This window comes from Panulirus ornatus, chromosome 66, assembly GCF_036320965.1.
Source record: "Panulirus ornatus isolate Po-2019 chromosome 66, ASM3632096v1, whole genome shotgun sequence".
Classification (NCBI taxonomy): Eukaryota; Metazoa; Arthropoda; class Malacostraca; order Decapoda; family Palinuridae; genus Panulirus; species Panulirus ornatus.
Window position 1 is genome coordinate 12,403,700 of NC_092289.1, and position 16,347 is coordinate 12,420,046.

The window sequence follows — 16,347 nt, forward strand, 5'->3', positions numbered from 1 at the left end:
GAGGCATGTTTTGCCTGCGCCATGTTAGTCATTATAGATAAGATTAAATCGTTACCCTGAGTAAGGAAAATGAGAAGTCGATTGTATAACCAACCGGCGTTTCAGAGTACGTGCTGGTGTCTGAAAAGTGGCCTTTGGTGGCCTCAAAAAGACCTCTGAGGCCGCGGCCACATAGCTGTTTCTAAACCTTGAATATGGAAACTGTAGCTTTAAGGATGTGGCGGTGCATAAGGAGCAGACCCTCAAAGAGAGAGAGAGAGAGAGAGAGAGAGAGAGAGAGAGAGAGAGAGAGAGAGAGAGAGAGAGAGAGAGAGAGAGGGAAGAGAGAGGGAGAGGGGGAAGAGCGAGAGAGGGGGGATTAGAGAGAGCGAGAGAGAGAGAGAGAGAGAGAGAGAGAGAGAGAGAGAGAGAGAGAGACAGACAGACAGACAGACAGACAGACAGACGCTCTTCCTGATACATAAGAAGATGAGAGTGTGAGGGAGAGGCATGATGGTGGTAAGCGACATATGACTGAGAGAGGTGACCAGGTTGCGCTGAAATGGTTTGAACATGTGGAGCGGATGAGCGAAGAGGGACTGCCTTAGAACGAATAGTTCTTCAATAGTCATTTTCCTGCAGGAGGAAATAGTGGTCGGGATGGAGCCTTTCCGATCCATTATCCTGTTTCTATCCAGATAGATTAGGAACGTAGGATCCTGCCTACTGTCCTGCCATAAGTAACACTGTAATAGACCATCAGATCTTGTCATTTGTCATTGTCATGTACTTCCAAGCACAACATACACATATTTTTTCTTATCATGGATCTTGTAAGTTATCATTTCTATATTTTTCATGGCAGTTCTTGTCAGCACCAGGCCATGGCCAGTGTTCCCTGGTGTATGGGGTACTAGGCCATGGCCAGTGTTCCCTGGTGTATGAGGCACCAGGCCATGGCCAGTGTTCCCTGGTGTATGGGGTACTAGGCCATGGCCAGTGTTCCCTGGTGTATGGGGCACCTGGCCATGGCCAGTGTTCCCTAGTGTATGGGGCGCCAGGCCATGGCCAGTGTTCCCTGGTGTATGGGGCACCAGGCCATGGCCAGTGTTCCCTGGTGTATGAGGCACCAGGCCATGGCCAGTGTTCCCTGGTGTATGAGGCACCAAGCCATGGCCAGTGTTCCCTGGTGTATGGGGCACCAAGCCATGGCCAGTGTTCCCTGGTGTATGGGGCACCTGGCCATGGCCAGTGTTCCCTGGTGTATGGGGCACCAGGCCATGGCCAGTGTTCCGTGGTTTCGTGGCCACTTCTGACGCTTCCTGTCCTCACCTACCTTCTTGTTCCACTTAACTCACATTCCCTCCTCAGAAAACATAAGCTAAACAGCAGCAGGATGGACACCTGCCTGCTGCTGCTGCTGCTGCTGCTGCAGCTTTCCCTCTTCCTCCTTCTCCTCATTTTCCTCCTCTGCCTACTCCTCTTCATCCCTCACTCACTCTAAAACCCTCAACCGCCCTCACACACGCCCAGTAATTGTCCCTCTTCACGCTCTTCATACCAAAATTAACGACAGTTGACCTTCTGGCGGCCGTTGGTTATGTACATCTTTCTGTATATATATATATATATATATATATATATATATATATATATATATATATATATATATATATATATATATATATATATATATTGGAAAGCATCACGATTTTGCGCGTGATCAAGATATTCCTATGAGTCCACGGGGAAAATGAAACACGAAAAGTTCCCAAGTGCACCTTCGTGTAATAATCACATCATCAGGGGAAACACAAGAGAGAAATACAACAGTCAGTTGAAATACATCGAAGAGACGAAGCTAGGACGCCATTTGGTAAACATGTTTACCAAATGGCGTCCTAGCTTCGTCTCTTCGATGTATAGCATTTGACTGTTATATTTCTCTCTTGTGTCTCCCCTGATGATGTGATTATTACAAGAAAGTGCACTTGGGAACTTTTCGTGTTTCATTTTAAACGTGGACTCATAAGAATATATATATATATATATATATATATATATATATATATATATATATATATATATATATATATATATATATATATATATATATATTTTTTTTTTTTTTTTGCTTTGTCGCTGTCTCCCGCGTTTGCGAGGTAGCGCAAGGAAACAGACGAAAGAAATGGCCCAACCCCCCCCCCCCCATACACATGTATATACATACGTCCACACACGCAAATATACATACCTACACAGCTTTCCATGGTTTACCCCAGACGCTTCACATGCCTTGATTCAATCCACTGACAGCACGTCAACCCCGGTATACCACATCGCTCCAATTCACTCTATTCCTTGCCCTCCTTTCACCCTCCTGCATGTTCAGGCCCCGACCACACAAAATCTTTTTCACTCCATCTTTCCACCTCCAATTTGGTCTCCCTCTTCTCCTCGTTCCCTCCACCTCCGACACATATATCCTCTTGGTCAATCTTTCCTAACTCATTCTCTCCATGTGACCAAACCATTTCAAAACACCCTCTTCTGCTCTCTCAACCACGCTCTTTTTATTTCCACACATCTCTCTTACCCTTACGTTACTTACTCGATCAAACCACCTCACACCACACATTGTCCTCAAACATCTCATTTCCAGCACATCCATCCTCCTGCGCACAACTCTATCCATAGTCCACGCCTCGCAACCATACAACATTGTTGGAACCACTATTCCTTCAAACATACCCATTTTTGCTTTCCGAGATAATGTTCTCGACTTCCACACATTCTTCAAGGCTCCCAGAATTTTCGCCCCCTTCCCCACCCTATGATCCACTTCCGCTTCCATGTTTCCATCCGCTGCCAGATCCACTCCCAGATATCTAAAACACTTCACTTCCTCCAGTTTTTCTCCATTCAAACTCACCTCCCAATTGACTTGACCCTCAACCCTACTGTACCTAATAACCTTGTTCTTATTCACATTTACTCTTAACTTTCTTTTTTCACACACTTTACCAAACTCAGTCACCAGCTTCTGCAGTTTCTCACATGAATCAGCCACCAGCGCTGTATCATCAGCGAACAACAACTGACTCACTTCCCAAGCTCTCTCATCCCCAACAGACTTCATACTTGCCCCTCTTTCCAAAACTCTTGCATTTACCTCCCTCACAACCCCATCCATAAACAAATTAAACAACCATGGAGACATCACACACCCCTGCCGCAAACCTACATTCACTGAGAACCAATCACTTTCCTCTCTTCCTACACGTACACATGCCTTACATCCTCGATAAAAACTTTTCACTGCTTCTAACAACTTGCCTCCCACACCATATATTCTTAATACCTTTCACAGAGTATCTCTATCAACTCTATCATATGCCTTCTCCAGATCCATAAATGCTACATACAAATCCATTTGCTTTTCTAAGTATTTCTCACATACATTCTTCAAAGCAAACACCTGATCCACACATCCTCTACCACTTCTAAAACCACACTGCTCTTCCCCAATCTGATGCTCTGTACATGCCTTCACCCTCTCAATCAATACCCTCCCATATAATTTACCAGGAATACTCAACAAACTTATACCTCTGTAATTTGAGCACTCACTCTTATCCCCTTTGCCTTTGTTCAATGGCACTATGCACGCATTCCGCCAATCCTCAGGCACCTCACCGTGAGTCATACATACATTAAATAACCTTACCAACCAGTCAACAATACAGTCACCCCCTTTTTTAATAAATTCCACTGCAATACCATCCAAACCTGCTGCCTTGCCGGCTTTCATCTTCCGCAAAGCTTTTACTACCTCTTCTCTGTTTACCAAATCATTTTCCCTAACCCTCTCACTTTGCACACCACCTCGACCCAAACACCCTATATCTGCCACTCTATCATCAAACACATTCAACAAACCTTCAAAATCCTCACTCCATCTCCTTCTCACATCACCACTACTTGTTATCACCTCCCCATTTGCGCCCTTCACTGAAGTTCCCATTTGCTCCCTTGTCTTACGCACTTTATTTACCTCCTTCCAGAACATCTTTTTATTCTCCCTAAAATTTAATGATACTCTCTCACCCCAACTCTCATTTGCCCTTTTTTTCACCTCTTGCACCTTTCTCTTGACCTCCTGTCTCTTTCTTTTATACGTCTCCCACTCAATTGCATTTTTTCCCTGCAAAAATCGTCCAAATGCCTCTCTCTTCTCTTTCACTAATACTCTTACTTCTTCATCCCACCACTCACTACACTTTCTAATCAACCCACCTCCCACTCTTCTCATGCCACAAGCATCTTTTGCGCAATCCATCACTGATTCCCTAAATACATCCCATTCCTCCCCCACTCCCCTTACTTCCATTGTTCTCACCTTTTTCCATTCTGTACTCAGTCTCTCCTGGTACTTCCTCACACAAGTCTCCTTCCCAAGCTCACTTACTCTCACCACCCTCTTCACCCCAACATTCACTCTTTTTTTCTGAAAACCCATACAAATCTTCACCTTAGCCTCCACAAGATAATGATCAGACATCCCTCCGGTTGCACCTCTCAGCACATTAACATCCAAAAGTCTCTCTTTCGCGCGCCTGTCAATATATATATATATATATATATATATATATATATATATATATATATATATATATATATATATATATATATATATATATATATATGTTTTTTTTTTTTTTTTTTTTTTTTATACTTTGTCGCTGTCTCCCGCGTTTGCGAGGTAGCGCAAGGAAACAGACGAAAGAAATGGCCCAACCCTCCCCATACACATGTACATACACACGTCCACACACGCAAATATACATACCTACACAGCTTTCCATGGTTTACCCCGGACGCTTCACATGCCTTGATTCAATCCACTGACAGCACGTCAACCCCTGTATACCACATCGCTCCAATTCACTCTATTCCTTGCCCTCCTTTCACCCTCCTGCATGTTCAGGCCCCGATCACACAAAATCCTCTTCACTCCATCTTTCCACCTCCAATTTGGTCTCCCTCTTCTCCTCGTTCCCTCCACCTCCGACACATATATCCTCTTGGTCAATCTTTCCTCACTCATTCTCTCCATGTGCCCAAACCATTTCAAAACACCCTCTTCTGCTCTCTCAACCACGCTCTTTTTATTTCCACACATCTCTCTCACCCTTACGTTACTTACTCGATCAAACCACCTCACACCACACATTGTCCTCAAACATCTCATTTCCAGCACATCCATCCTCCTGCGCACAACTCTATCCATAGCCCACGCCTCGCAACCATACAACATTGTTGGAACTACTATTCCTTCAAACATACCCATTTTTGCTTTCCGGGATAATGTTCTCGACTTCCACACATTTTTCAAGGCTCCCAAAATTTTCGCCCCCTCCCCCACCCTATGATCCACTTCCGCTTCCATGGTTCCATCCGCTGACAGATCCACTCCCAGATATCTAAAACACTTCACTTCCTCCAGTTTTTCTCCATTCAAACTCACCTCCCAATTGACTTGACCCTCAACCCTACTGTACCTAATAACCTTGCTCTTATTCACATTTACTCTTAACTTTCTTCTTCCACACACTTTACCAAACTCCGTCACCAGCTTCTGCAGTTTCTCACATGAATCCGCCACCAGCGCTGTATCATCAGCGAACAACAACTGACTCACTTCCCAAGCTCTCTCATCCCCAACAGACTTCATACTTGCCCCTCTTTCCAAGACTCTTGCATTTACCTCCCTAACAACCCCATCCATAAACAAATTAAACAACCATGGAGACATCACACACCCCTGCCGCAAACCTACATTCACTGAGAACCAATCACTTTCCTCTCTTCCTACACGTACACATGCCTTACATCCTCGATAAAAACTTTTCACTGCTTCTAACAACTTGCCTCCCACACCATATATTCTTAATACCTTCCACAGAGCATCTCTATCAACTCTATCATATGCCTTCTCCAGATCCATAAATGCTACATACAAATCCATTTGCTTTTCTAAGTATTTCTCACATACATTCTTCAAAGCAAACACCTGATCCACACATCCTCTCCCACTTCTGAAACCACACTGCTCTTCCCCAATCTGATGCTCTGTACATGCCTTCACCCTCTCAATCAATACCCTCCCATATAATTTACCAGGAATACTCAACAAACTTATACCTCTGTAATTTGAGCACTCACTCTTATCCCCTTTGCCTTTGTACAATGGCACTATGCACGCATTCCGCCAATCCTCAGGCACCTCACCATGAGTCAAACATACATTAAATAACCTTACCAACCAGTCAACAATACAGTCACCCCCTTTTTTAATAAATTCCACTGCAATACCATCCAAACCTGCTGCCTTGCCGGCTTTCATCTTCCGCAAAGCTTTTACTACCTCTTCTCTGTTTACCAAATCATTTTCCCTAACCCTCTCACTTTGCACACCACCTCGACCAAAACACCCTATATCTGCCACTCTGTCATCAGACACATTCAACAGACCTTCAAAATACTCATTCCATCTCCTTCTCACATCACCACTACTTGTTATCACCTCCCCATTTACGCCCTTCACTGAAGTTCCCATTTGCTCCCTTGTCTTACGCACCCTATTTACCTCCTTCCAGAACATCTTTTTATTCTCCCTAAAATTTACTGATAGTCTCTCACCCCAACTCTCATTTGCCCTTTTTTCACCTCTTGCACCTTTCTCTTGACCTCCTGTCTCTTTCTTTTATACTTCTCCCACTCAATTGCATTTTTTCCCTGCAAAAATCGTCCAAATGCCTCTCTCTTCTCTTTCACTAATACTCTTACTTCTTCATCCCACCACTCACTACCCTTTCTAAACAGCCCACCTCCCACTCTTCTCATGCCACAAGCATCTTTTGCGCAATCCATCACTGATTCCCTAAATACATCCCATTCCTCCCCCACTCCCCTTACTTCCATTGTTCTCACCTTTTTCCATTTTGTACACAGTCTCTCCTGATACTTCTTCACACAGGTCTCCTTCCCAAGCTCACTTACTCTCACCACCTTCTTCACCCCAACATTCACTCTTCTTTTCTGAAAACCCATACTAATCTTCACCTTAGCCTCCACAAGATAATGATCAGACATCCCTCCAGTTGCACCTCTCAGCACATTGACATCCAAAAGTCTCTCTTTCGCACGCCTGTCAATTAACACGTAATCCAATAACGCTCTCTGGCCATCTCTCCTACTTACATAAGTATACTTATGTATATCTCGCTTTTTAAACCAGGTATTCCCAATCATCAGTCCTTTTTCAGCACATAAATCTACAAGCTCTTCACCATTTCCATTTACAACACTGAACACCCCATGCATACCAATTATTCCCTCAACTGCCACATTACTCACCTTTGCATTCAAATCACCCATCACTATAACCCGGTCTCGTGCATCAAAACCGCTAACACACTCATTTAGCTGCTCCCAAAACACTTGCCTCTCATGATCTTTCTTCTCATGCCCAGGTGCATATGCACCAATAATCACCCACCTCTCTCCATCAACTTTCAATTTTACCCATATTAATCGGGAATTTACTTTCTTACATTCTATCACATACTCCCACAACTCCTGTTTTAGGAGTATTTTTCCATAGCCAGAGGTTGAACCATTATGTGACGTTCAATTTTTTCATTCATTTCAAGCTAAAAGTTTGTTTTCTAAATTGTTTCTTACATTTTTCATATGTATATATATGTATGTGTGTGTGTGTGTGTGTGTGTGTGTGTGTGTGTGTGTGTGTATATATATATGTATATTATCCCTAGGGATAGGGGTGAAAGAATACTTCCACGTATTCCTCGCGTGTCGTAGAAAGCGACTAGAGGGGACGGGAGCGGGGGGCCGGAAATCCTCCCCTCCTTGTTTAAACTTTCTAAAATGGAATATATATATGTATATATATATATATATATATATATATATATATATATATATATATATATATATCCTCCCCTCCCGTTTTTTTAGTTTTCCAAAAGAAGGAACAGAGAAGGGGGCCAAGTGACGATACACTGGCTTGTGTATAACAGATGCAGATAAAACCACAGAAGAAATGAAATCGTATACCCATGATTATTTCAGAAATAAGGTCAACCTTTGTTTCTGTAAGGAATTACGTTGATGAACAGCTAGGGCGCTGACGTCTTTCGGCAGGGGCTGATGGGAGGCCTTTCCAGCCCCCACGCTGCTGCCTTGTCTCTCCCCTCCACCCCTCCGCCGTACCCCCGACCAGGAACCAATGATGAGAAGACATCTCCTCGAGATTCCTCCCTCTTCTCCTCTTCCTCCTCCTCCTCCTCCTCCTCCTCCTCGTGATCTTCTTCTTCCCCCTCCTTCTTCTATCCCCTCCCCCTCCCCCCTCCTCTTTCTCCGTAGGAGTCGGAGATCAGCGAGAGCTAAACGCTCTGATCATTTCTTCTGACGCTAGGGAACGAAGTCCCGGGCTCCGTGCGAACTCGTTACGACCTCATTGGGACGGGGAAAGTTGGTCGGTCGACCAGGCGGCCACCCACACCCTCAGACACACGCACATCATAGACTCAGACAATATCACGTTTGAAAAAGAATTCAAGGAAGATGATGATGTAAGGCAGAAGTATGTTGTATGATTTATATTCAGTAAATCTTTCTACGTGTCTGTTGGTTTGACGTTGAGAGTGTGTGTGTGTGTGTGTGTGTGTGTGTGTGTATGTGTGTGTGTATGTGTGTGTGTGTGTGTGTGTGTGTGTGTGTGTGTGTGTGTGTGTGTGTGTGTTTTAGATATACGTTTGACGTCACTCGGTTTTTACTTGGATATTGGTACATATATATATATATATATATATATATATATATATATATATATATATATATATATATATATATATATATATATATATATATATATATATATATATATATATTCCCTCAATGGCCCAGTCCTCTGTTCTTAACGCTACCTCGCTGATGCAGGAAATGGCGAATAGTATATAAAAAAAAGATATATATATATATATATATATATATATATATATATATATATATATATATATATATACATGTATATATATATTCGCCATTTCTTGCGTTAGCGAGGTAGTGTAGAGAACAGAGGACTAAGCCTATGAGGGAAATCCTCACTTGGCCCCTTTCTCTGTTCCTTCTTTTGGAAAAGTAAAAACAGGAGGGGAGGATTTCCAGCTCCCCGCTCCCTCCCCTCTTAGTCGCCTATTATGACAAGCAGGATGTAAGCGAGCAGTGTTCCTTCACCCCTACTTGCACATGCATTATACAGTAAGGAATGAAAATAAAAAGGCTCTGATTTTACCTCTGACGCTTCTCTGTCGTTTGTCCCTTGATGGTCGTGTGGCCATGACTCTCTAGGATGTCTGTGGTGCACTGCAGTGAGGCCCGGTGGCCAGGTGGAGGCTCTCGCGAACAGTTGTATGGATGTGTCCGACTGTGACCTTGTCCAAGCGCCACTGGACTGGTGAAGACTGATCCCGAGTGACTCTGTTTCATAGGACTATGAGAGCCCATGAGGTTTCCAGAACCCTGAGAATCCTACAATGAGAACATCTTAATTCATGCTTTTACTCAATCACAATTCTCTCCTTTCCTGACTTTGGTCCTCCTCACATATATCAAGACGTGCGTGTCTCCCATTCTTCCTTCCTATCTGACACAGGAAGGGTAAGGGAATGTCTGACATTGTGCAAGACAATGATGGAACCCAGATTCAAGAGGTAGGTGACTTTGAAAGTATACTTATATCTTTTATTCATTTTCCTGAAATATCACTGTGAGGGATGTGAGGAGAGTGGTATGAGGATTAGCCTTGGTGCTATGGTGTGAGGAGGGTGTCTGGGTAGCTGCGGTGTGAGGAGGGTGTCTGGGTAGCTGCAGTGTGAGGATGAATGTCTCTCCTGCAGGAGTGAAGAAAAGCCTGAAGTGAGCGATGGTCGAACTGAGCCGTGATGCCTGAGGATGCAGTACGAATTTGTGTTGTAGATGGGGCGGTAACTACCGTCTGGTGGTGATGGCTGTCGGGTCTGATCCCTCCCACTATGGGTGTGGGCAGGGAGACCATCAGACAGTCCCCCCCATCTGCTCTCGCCATGAGGAGTGAGTGTAGGGAGGAGTGAATGTAGGGAGGAGTGGTGTCCATAATGGGGTACTCGGGTCAGCATCGTCGTTTTCTGCTCCTCTTCCCTGGGTGAGGGAGGGGCGTCCTCCGCCATGAGGAAGTGAGCGGGTTCCAGCCAGCCAGCCAGCCACCCCCGCCTGTGTTTATGGGGCCCAGGTTTGTCTCAGGATGGGGAAAGGCGGCCTTCTCCACCCCTGTGGTGGCCACTAATTGATGCGTGAGTCATGGCCGACCCCCCGGGGAACACTGCTGAGTCTTTATGGCTTAATAAAAATTATCCCCCTTCGCGCTGGTAATTTGATTAAGGCTTTTATAGTTCACGGCAACTAGGTCGTCTCGAGGGGGCCGGTTGGTGGGCGGCGGTGGTGCCCGCGGGATCGCTCACCTGTTGATGACCGTGTGCGGCTCAAAAGTCTCGTGAAACGACTGGAATCTCAAAGCGGTGTCTGAGGTGAGTCTGGGACATCACTGAGGCTTTCGGACGCTGATAAGCGAGTCTGAAAGTTCTCGTAGCTGGAAGACGATGTCTGAAGTGAGTCTAAAGGATCTCTGAGGCTCTCGGAGCCTGATTACAGTGTCTGAAGTAAAACTGAAAGCTCTCCGAGGCTCCTGAAGCTTGATGAGGGTGCCTAAAGTGAGTCTGTAGGTTCGTTGAGGCCCTCGATGCCTGATAATGATGTCTGACGCGAGTCTGAAAGCTTTCTAAGGCTCTTGGAGTTTTGAAGACGGTGCCTGAATTGAGTCTGAAGGCTCTCTGATGCTCCCTATAACTGATGACAGCGCCAGAAGTCAGTCTGATAGGCTCTCTGAGGCTTCAGGAGCCTCCTGAAAGTTTAAGGTTAGGCTCATTTTCGTTGATGTTTCTGGGAACGGTCGCAAAACGATTCTAGATGCCCCAAGCTTGAGGAAGTATCTTCAGTCGATCTCAACCCTTCTCTTAAGATCTTATGAATCCTTTTGGCAGTATCTTGAGTCTCTCTCTCTCTCTCTCTCTCTCTCTCTCTCTCTCTCTCTCTCTCTCTCTCTCTCTCTCTCTCTCTCTCTCTCTCTCTCTCTCTCAGCACCGCCAGGATGCATCGCCGTCGCAACCACTACTATACCACAATCACAAACATCACCCCATCTACCTCTACCAATTACTACCTCCGGCACCGTGAACACCATCTACCTATACTTCTCTCCACCACCACAATCACCACCACCCAAAGCACCATCTACCTACCTCCACCACCACCACCACCACCACAGCAACTCTCCCTCATCCCTGACGAAGGTGAGACCGTAAAGTCTGTGGGTGGTATGGTGGTGCCGAAGGAACTAATATATCCAGGTCACGACATGCTACCCCGAGCCGGCGTTTAAAGCGACGCGGGAGATATATGCGTATACGCCACATGCCAGCATATAACTCCCTCCGCTAAACAAACATGGGTGGATGTGGATCTCCAGCCCATCGACTCTGGAAGTCAAGAAAACCGCTGGAAAGTCTTGGAAAGTGATATACGACGTTGCCATGCCTGCATCACCAGCTGTGTGTGTGTGTGTATGTGTGTGTGTGTGTGTGTGTGTGTGTGTGTGTGTGTGTTTGTGTGTGTGACCTGGGTCAATAGTGTGTGGCCTAACCTCTGCCTAAGTCGGCAGGCGTGCCCTGATCACTGTGGAGAGGGGGAAATGATGGTCAGGCTCGACCTTGTGTCTCCCTGATACCAAGGTTCTCCAGTTGACGAGTACCTTCGGTGAAGACTGTGGTGATCCGATGGTATGATCTGTTGCGATGAGTCTGAGGTCGATGATGATAACATGAATGACAGTAATGGAAGAGGCGCTTGATAGTCATCGAAACCCTTCAACATGAATGAAAAATTAATGTAGTAGAAAATGGAGGGAAAATCATCTACCTATCTATCTATCTATCTATCTATCTACATATATATATATATATATATATATATATATATATATATATATATATATATATATATATATATATATATATATATATATATATATATGTATGTATGTATGTATTGGAAAGGATCACAATTTAGCGCGTGATCAAGTATATTCCTATGAGTCCACGGGAAAATGAAATACGGTAAGATCCCCAGTGCACTTTCGTGTAATAATCACATCATCAGGGGGGATACAATAAAAATATATAACAGTTGATACACAACGAAGAGACGTAGTTAAAACGCCATTTGGTAGACTTGTTTACCAAATGATGTGATTATTACACGAAAGTGCACTTGGGAACTTATTGTGTTTCCTTTCCTCGTGGATTCATAGGAATATATATATATATATATATATATATATATATATATATATATATATATATATATATATATATATATATATATATATATATATATATATATATGTATATATATATATATATATATATATATATATATATATATATATATATATATATGTATGTATGTATATGCACTAAAGAGGCGAGTCAGGTGGGCGGTTGGATTATGATCCTCAAGGATGAAAACGAAGCCAAGATGATTACCAAGAAGCTTGTGGGGCGCCAGGCAGGACTCCGCGGGGAGCATGTGTGCCCACGTAGGTGGGGTGGGCACTGCGGGCAAACTTGGGGCAAAGGGTTAAATGTTAACCTGGGGAGGAGGAGGAGGAGGAGGAGGAAGGAGGAAGGAGGGGCAGAAGTAGGAAGATGGGATAAGGAGGAGGAGGGAGGCGAGAGCGGAGCAGGGGGTGGTGGGTCGCGATATGGGGTCACGTCACTACCAGCTGAACACGTGTTTCGTTGCCAGAGAAGCTGCGTTTATGCTCCAGGATTTGTACGTTGGTCGTGGCCGGCCACCATAAAGTGCTGCCCGTCTTGCTACCGGTGGTGCCGGGGGCCGGCCGGCATACCGCCTCTCCCTCCCTCTCTCTCTCTCTTCCCTCCCTCAGCCTCCTGCCGTACGTAGGCGGTGCTTTGTGAGGCTCACCATGTAGAGGCTTCGTCAAGAGCTCATAAGCCTTGGAGAGCGATAGAAAAAGAGTCATATTACGTCACCGCCTCTCCTGTTGTGTTGGTCTGCAAATACTTCTGCCCACAGAGGTGGCTGGAGGGACGCTTAGCAATGCATGACACAAGTGGAGAACAAAATCCCATCAGGCAGTTCGTGGACATAGAAATCTGGACACGATCACTGGATTAGTTCAGTCTATATAACCGGGTCTCAAGGCTTCGTCTCTTGGTAATGATCCTCTATCGAATGATGGGCCTGACTCGGTTGATGATAACCTCCACACTGAGTAGCTTGCCTCCCCATTTCGCCTTCAGGGCACCAAGTGTATGATACCTCGATCCTGTTCATTACTGAACTCACCTCTCGTGTCTTTGGCATGGAGGAGGCGACGTCCGGCCCGCCGCTCCTTACACACACACACACACACACACACACACACACACACACACACACACACACACACGCACACACATGGTTAGCGTTACTGACCATGAGTCAGCACGGGTCCGCCCGGTGGACAGACCAGCCTGGGGTCGAAAAGTAGGGAGGATCTCTGCCCTGAGGAAGGTCGGTGAAGAGGAACGCTACTAAACTCCCATCAGATCACCTACTGGGGAGGTGGACGAAGGGGATTCCGAGGCATTAAGAACAGAAGGAGAGAGAGAGAGAGAGAGAGAGAGAGAGAGAGAGAGAGAGAGAGAGAGAGAGAGAGACAGACAGACAGACAGACAGACAGACAGACAGAGAAGGTAATCTGTAAGTACTCGACACAGCAGAGGCGATGAGCGAGAGAGCGACACTGACGCCTGTGCCCAAGTCAGCGTGTGTGTGTGTGTGTGTTTGTGTGTGTGTGTGTGTGTGTGTGTGTGTGTGTGTGTGTGTGTATGTGTGTGTGTGTGTGTATGTGTGTATGTGTGTGTGTGTGTGTATGTGTATGTGTGTGTGTGTGTATGTGTGTGTGTGTGTGTGTGTGTGTGTGTGTGTGTTCTTATCTACTCTATTCAGGAGTTACCGTTCGCCATAGATTTCCGAAACATGATGTGTGTGTCTGTTATGTGATGGTGTGTGATGGTCCACTCACCATAGCAGAAGGAATCAAGTTACAAAACTGCTCACAACCTTAGTAAAGGTTTCTAACGAAAACATATGAGGATGGGTCATCTCATCGTGAGAAGATGTTATATCTCACTGTGAGAAGAAGTTATCTCTTTTGTGAGGAGAAGTTCTACCTCATGATGAAGAGATCTTTTATATTATCATTAGGAGAGGCTATCCAACTGTGAGGAGAGGTTGCCTCATTGTGAGGATATGTTATCTAATTGTGAGAACATGTAATCTCATTATGAGAGGAGGTCTTAAAGTATTTTGAGGATAGGTTCTATCTCACTGTAAGGAGAGGTCATCTCATTGTGAGGATAGGTTCTATCTCACTGTAAGGAGAGGTCATCTCATTGTGAGGAGAGCTTATCTTATTGTGAGGAAAAAGTATTTCATTGCAAGGGGAGGTTATATAATTGTGAGTAGGGATCACTTCATTATGAGGAGAGATTATCTCATTGTGAGGACAGGTTACCTCATCGATAAGAGGTTATTGTTCATAGTTCGGTGAGGTTACCTCAGTGTGAGGAGAGGCTGTCCCACTGAGGAGAGGTTATTTCACTGTAATGAGAGGTTATCTCACTGTAAGGGGTTATCTCACTGTAAGGGAAGGCTATCTCACTGTAAGGGGAAGTTATCTCACTGTAAGGAGAGGTTATCTCATTGTAAGGGGAGGTTACCTCAATGTAAGGGGAGGTTATCTCACTGTAAGGAGAGGTTATCTCACTGTAAGGGGGTTATCTCACTGTAAGGGGAGGTTACCTCAATGTAAGGGGAGGTTATCTCACTGTAAGGAGAGGTTATCTCACTGTAAGGGGGTTATCTCACTGTAAGGGGAGGTTATCTCACTGTAAGGGGAGGTTATCTCACTGTAAGGGAGGTTATCTCACTGTAAGGGGAAGTTATCTCACTGTAAGGGGAGGTTATCTCACTGTTAAGGGAGATTATCTCACTGTAAGGAGAGGTTATCTCACTATAAGGGGAGGTTATCTCACTGTAAGGGGAGGTTATCTCATTGTAAGGGGAGGTTATTTCACTGTAAGGGGAGGTTATCTCACTGTAAGGAGAGGTTATCTCACTGTAAGGGGGTTATCTCACTGTAAGGGGAGGTTATCTCACTGTAAGGGGAGGTTATCTCACTGTAAGGAGAGATTATCTCACTGTAAGGGGAGGTTATCTCACAAGGTTATCTCACTGTAAGGGAGGTTATCTCACTGTAAGGGGAGGTTATCTCACAAGGTTATCTAACTGTAAGGGAGGTTATCTCACTGTAAGGGAGGTTATCTCACTCTAAGGGGAGATTATCTCATTGTAAGGGGAGGTTATCTCACAAGGTTATCTCACTGTAAGGGAGGTTATCTCACTGTAAGGGGGTTATCTCACTGTAAGGGGAGGTTATCTCACTGTAAGAAGAGGTTATCTCACAAGGTTATCTCACTGTAAAGGGAGGTTATCTCACTGTGTAACTCATCAACTCATATATAGATCACGGGAGAGATCGACCCACCACCGGGGAGCATAACCTCACCTCCCCACGCCTGATTGTCGGTCCTCACCGCCCCACGGTTGAAGGCCAGACCCAATATGATCGCCCGTGGACGAAACACAACAGAAAACGACTCAATTAAATTAACCCCGTGTGAAGAGGAGGAAGAGGAGGAGGAGGAAGAATAATGATAATAATAATGATAATAATAATAATAATGATAATAATAATAATAATAATAATAATGATAATAATAATAATAATAAGAAGAAGAAGAAGTAGAAGAAGAAGAAGAAGAAGAAGAAGAAGAAGAAGAAGAAGAAGATGAAGAAGGGTTTGGTCACTGGAGCAGTCGGGTGCTGCCAGGTACGTATCCCCCACACTCTAGTTAAGTCAGGTCTCTAGGGTTGCTACAGGGTCCGTATCCTCCCCCCAGGACTGTAGATAGAATGCCGCAGGGGGTTTACGTCCTCCCCAGTTAGGCCAGGACTGTTGGGTTACTGCAGGGGTCCACATCCTACAGTTGGGCCAGGACTGCTGGGTTACCGCAGGGGTCCACATCCTACAGTTGGACCAGGACTGTTGGGTTGCCGCAG